This window comes from Rhinopithecus bieti, unplaced genomic scaffold (genome assembly GCF_001698545.2).
Source record: "Rhinopithecus bieti isolate Rb0 unplaced genomic scaffold, ASM169854v2 scaffold_52140, whole genome shotgun sequence".
Lineage (NCBI taxonomy): Eukaryota > Metazoa > Chordata > Mammalia > Primates > Cercopithecidae > Rhinopithecus > Rhinopithecus bieti.
The window spans coordinates 3,976-9,182 of NW_016820436.1; the positions used below are offsets into that span (position 1 = coordinate 3,976).

The 5,207-nt window shown below is 41.1% G+C and overlaps 1 long non-coding RNA gene across 1 annotated transcript in view; it reads right to left on the reverse strand.

The window, feature by feature from the left end:
• Nucleotides 1-3,575: 3,575 nt before the first annotated feature.
• The window catches only part of LOC108520416 (uncharacterized), a 7,283-nt gene continuing 5,651 nt past the window's right edge, over nucleotides 3,576-5,207 (reverse strand). Inside the window, exon 5 of the long non-coding RNA XR_001882909.1 lies at nucleotides 3,576-3,826. This is a non-coding gene — a long non-coding RNA (uncharacterized LOC108520416). The remainder of the gene's footprint in view (nucleotides 3,827-5,207) is intronic.

Below are 5,207 nucleotides of genomic sequence, written 5' to 3' on the forward strand. Positions count from 1 at the left end.
ATATTTTGTTTGTCAGAAAGAAATACGGCACATGTAGCCAGAACCACAAAATGTCAGTGCTCTGTCCATTGAAAAATCCTACTTCTACATCCTGGCTAACACGGTGAAACCCTGCCTCTACTAAAAACAAAAAATTAGCTGGTCGTGGTGGCGGGCACCTGTAGTCCCAGCTACTCAGGAGGCTGAGGGAGGAGAATGGCGTGAACCTGGGAGGCAGAGCTTGTAGTGAGCCGAGATCGCACCACTGCACTCCAGCCTGGGCGGCTGAAAAAAAAGAAAGAAAATCCCACTTCCAGGATGCAGTGCAAAGATGAAAACAAGTTAACAGTGTTTTTAAAAGAAGGAGGGGGTGCTGGACGCAGTGGCTCACTCCTGTAATTCCAGCACTTTGGCAGCCAAGGCAGGTGGATCAGCTGAGGTCAGGAGTTCGAGACCAGCCTAGCAAACATGGTGAAACCCCATCTCTACCAAAAAAAAAAATACAAAAATTAGCTGGGTGTGATAGTGCACACCTGTAATCCCAGCTACCCGGGAGGCTGAGGCAGGAGAATCGCTTGAACCTGGGAAGCAGAGGTTAGAGTGAGCTGAGATCTCGCCATTAGACTCCAGCCTAGGTGACGAGAGTGAAACTGCGTACCAAAAAAATAAACAAAAAAGGTCAACAAAGGAAACTTTTCATACCAAAGTTAAATAGAAAATATTAAACACAACAAAAACCAATGATTGCATTTATACTGCAACAAAGACTAAACAAATGGGTGGGCACCATGGCTCACACCTGTAATCCCAGCACTTTGGGGGACTGAGCCAGGTGGATTGCCTGAGCTCAGAAGTTTGAGACCAGCCTTGGCAACATGATGAAACCCTGTCTCTACTAAAAATACAGAAAATTAGCTGGGTGCAGTGGTGCACGGCTGTAACTCCAGCTACTCAGGAGGCTGAGGCACGAGAATTGCATGAACCTAGGAGGCAGAAGTTGCAGTGACGAGATCATGCCATTGCACTCTAGCCTGGATGACAGAGTGAGACTCTGTTTCAAAAAAAAAGAAAAAAGAAAAATGAAAGAAGAAAGACTACACAAGAAATCTAAATATGCTTTAGAATAAGGAACAAGAAAACAAAAATATATTAAGAAGTGTTGGACCAGGTGTGATGGTTCATGACTGAAATCCCAGCACTTTGGGGAAGCTAAGACAGGTGGATCATTTCAGTCCAGGAGTTTGAAACCAGCCTGGGGCAACATGGCAATACCCCATCTGTACTAAACATACAAAAGTTAGCCAGGTGTAGTGGGTCACACCTATGGTCCCAGCTACTCGGAGACTAAAGGAGGAGGATTGCTTGAGCCTGGGAGGCGGAGGGTGCAGTGAGCCATGTTGGTACCACTGCACTCCAGCCTGGGCGACAGAGTGAGACCCTGGCTCAAAAACAAAACAAAACAAAAAAGTGTTGTTATAAATGCCACCAATTTACATGAAGTTCTTGAAATTTTGATTTCTGCTAATATTGTTTGTGGGATTAAAAAAAATCCATACTTAAAAGCAACACACCAATAGAGGCAAGCAAACCATGTTTTGCACAAAACAGCTATCAATGGCGATGGCACATGGATCTCCCTTTTCAGAACCCTGAGATTCTCAGTGCCCTTACCCTAAGGGCTTCCTGCAGACAAGGTAACTATCAGAATCACATGGAGGAGATCAGAGCCTGAAAGGAAACTTGAGAATTTTTTTATTTCAACCTTCTTCATTTTATACAGACAGAAAACTGAAATTCAGAGAGTTCTGATTTCTCAAGGCACACTACTAGTCAATAACACCCAGAGCCAGAAGCTGGATGTAACTCAGTGTTATTTTAACGCTTTCAAAATTCCTCTCTGCTAGTAAAGCTTACAACCTGACAATAACATAATATATACACACAAATACAGTTATTTCCAAAACAGATTTGGAGGGGGCAGACCCTGTATTTTCATAATTTATGATTTTTATTTTTTTATTTTTATTTTTTATTTTTTTGAGAGAGAGAGTCTTGCTCTGTCACCCAGGCTGGAGTGCAGTGGCTCGATCTCAGCTCACTGCAAGTGCCACCTCCCAGGTTCATGCCATTCTCCCGCCTCAGCCTTCTGAGTAGCTGGGACTACAGGCGCCCGCCACCTCACCTGGCTAATTTTTTTGTATTTCTTAGTAGAGATGGGGTTTCACCATGTTAGCCAGGATGGTCTGTATCTCCTGACCTCATGATCCACCCAGTTTGGCCTCCCAAAGTGCTGGGATTACAGGTGTGAGCCACCACGCCCGGCCTCTATGATTTATTTTTAAGAACTGCAAAATATGTCTCCAGTATTCATAACAGGATGTCATTAACCAATTCCCGTAGTGGGTTGGACGTCTAGGTTGTTTCCAACTATTTGCTTTTATAATTATCCATTATAATGGTGAAAAATTGGAAGCAACCTAAATGTCCAGCAATACAGACATTAATTCTCTATAAAGTGACTGTCAAATACCCAAATAAAAGACATTAAAGACCCAGAAGTGTGGCTAATTGAGCAAAAATACATTAAAGACCATTTCGGGTGAGACGCAGTGGCTCAAACCTGTAATCCCAGCACTTGGGGAGGCTGAGGTGGGCGGATCACTTGAGGCCAGGAGTTTGAGACCAGCCTGGCCAACATAGTGAAACCACATATCTAGTAAAAATAGAAAAATTAGCTGGGCATGGTGGTACATGACTGTAATCCCAGCTACTGGGTGGCTGATGCACAAGAATTGCTTGAACCCAGGAGGCAGAGGTTGCAGTGAGCCAAGATCACGCCACTGCACTCCAGCCTGGGCAACAGAGTGTGACTCTGTCTCAAAAAAAATAAAGACTGTTTTGTCCAGTATAAACTCTTTCAAAATGTCTACTCAAGCAGAGAGAAGTTTAGAAATGTCATCAGTTATAATTTCAGGAAAGAATTCTAAGATGACTTTTTTTGGTTATCTGCTTTTTTTTTTTTTTTTTTCCTTTTTATTTTTTGGAGACAAAGTCTTGCTCCGTCACCCAGACTGGGGTGCAGTGATACAATCAGGGCTCACTGCAACCTCAACCTCCCAGACTCAAGCAATCCTTCTACCTCATTCTCCTGAGTAGCTGGGACTACAGGTGCACGCCACCAGATCTGGCTAATTTTGTATTCTTGTATGTTTTGCAGAGATGGGGTTTTGCCATGTTACCCAAGCTGGTCTCAAGCGATCCACCCACCTCGGCCTCCCAGAGTGCTGGGATTACAAGCGTGAACCATGTGTGCCAGGCCTACGTTTTCTTTTCTATAATGACCATGACCATGGATTTCAAGTACCAACATTTTCTAACAATATTTACAAAGCATACTATGAAAATATGCAGAGAAAAGAATAGAAAATTGCAAAAAATCATCTATCACTAGTTTGTGTTTTGTTTTTTAAAGGCAAGGAAGAAACAAAGTAGATTGTTCAGGAAAACAGTTACTTCCACTTTGTATTTCTCTGGTGAACTAATTAGGAACTCTAAAACGTTCCCGGAGTAGAATCACGGGGTCAGAGTACCCTGGCTTTAACTTCCAGTTCAGAGAATCCTGACTACTGACATTGTCCCCAGCAAGGTCTTTGACGACATGAGCAACTCTCACCTTAAAGCATTTCTCATCTGACATTAGCTGCTCGGCTTTCTGCTGATACGTTGACTCCAGGAGGCTCCTTGAGTTCTGTGTGTTTGGCTGGCCTCCGGTGACCCCTTTATTATTTTCTGCCAGGTAAAGGTCAGTCACCTGCACACAGATCTCATCACTCACGATATGCTGCAGCTGGAATCAAACAAAGGCAAGCTGTTAGTGAACACAGAAAACATTTCTCCATTATACAGTCAACGTTCCTTTCACTGATCCAGTCACTCAACTCAAAAAAGTTTTTTGTTGTTGTTGTTGTTTTTTTTGGCTGGCAATTTTAGAAAATTAATCACACAAACTACTGTATCATTTTCTTGGAGGATAATCAAGCCAAGATTTTCAACCATATCAGTGGTCCACTGTAAAACTTACATATCTATTTAAAATAAAACGATAGAGAACTCAGGTTAATGTACCGTTTATTTAAAATTCTAAGGATCTTTAAATAATTTTCCGTGGGTCATATTTTATTGCATTTTAAAATCATTTACAATTTGCTTTCACACATATTCTCTCTCATTTGATCCTCACAACTGCCCTGGGAAGCAGGTTAGGGAGGGAGTTGGGGCCTGTTAGAAAACAAATTTACACAATGCATACGAAAGCTCACTGTGAGCTGGGCGAGGAAGGGAGCCTTGGAGAATCACGAATGCATGACTGTCTATATTCCCAGCCCAACCACAAAGCCTGAAACTGATTAGGTATTTAAGATATAGCTGCTGAATTATTGCCTAGGGGTGCTCAGCTGAAGAAGCAGGATTGGGACTAATAGTCAAGCTTCCTGACTCCTAGCCCAATACTTTTCCAAACATACCACCTATTTTTCTATATCTGATAGAAAGTATAGTGCTTAAGTTGTACGTAATGTTAACGCACTTTCAATACAGACCAATCGTAATTGATTATGAGTAGCTTTTGTGACAGTTTTAGGGAACTACTGACTAGAAAGTTGAACCTTCCAGAGTTCCCATTCTCATGTCATATGCTATTTCTATTCTGAAATAAAAATCCTTCCAAATGAAACTTTATCCATGAAAATGACAGAGAAAATAGATACAAGAAGAAAGCAAAATGTTAATTTCAATAACAATTGTCTATTTTACTTTAAAATTATCATAACCACCAAGCCATTCTATTTTTAGGAAGATACATTCTTTTTGACATTTTAGGAACTATAACTATTTATTCTTAACTTTAAGTCCTAAATGACCAGTATGTGTATTAGTAGATAACTGGACACAGAGCAAGGTCTGAAGGGTGACCGAGTGTGGCAGAAAGGGCAGTTTCTCCAGCAACTGCAGATGGATAAATGACAATGAGTCCAGATAATGGATTCTGATACCACCATTAAAATAATGCTTATGAGTAATTGATAACACAGGGAAATCTTAAGATACAGTGTTTTAAACGAAAAAAAGGCAAGGTGAGAAATATATATGGGAAGCAGGACTTCAATCATGCATATAGATTATAGATGCTTCTACTTTAAACCTTTTTTTTTTTTTTTTTTTTTTTTTTT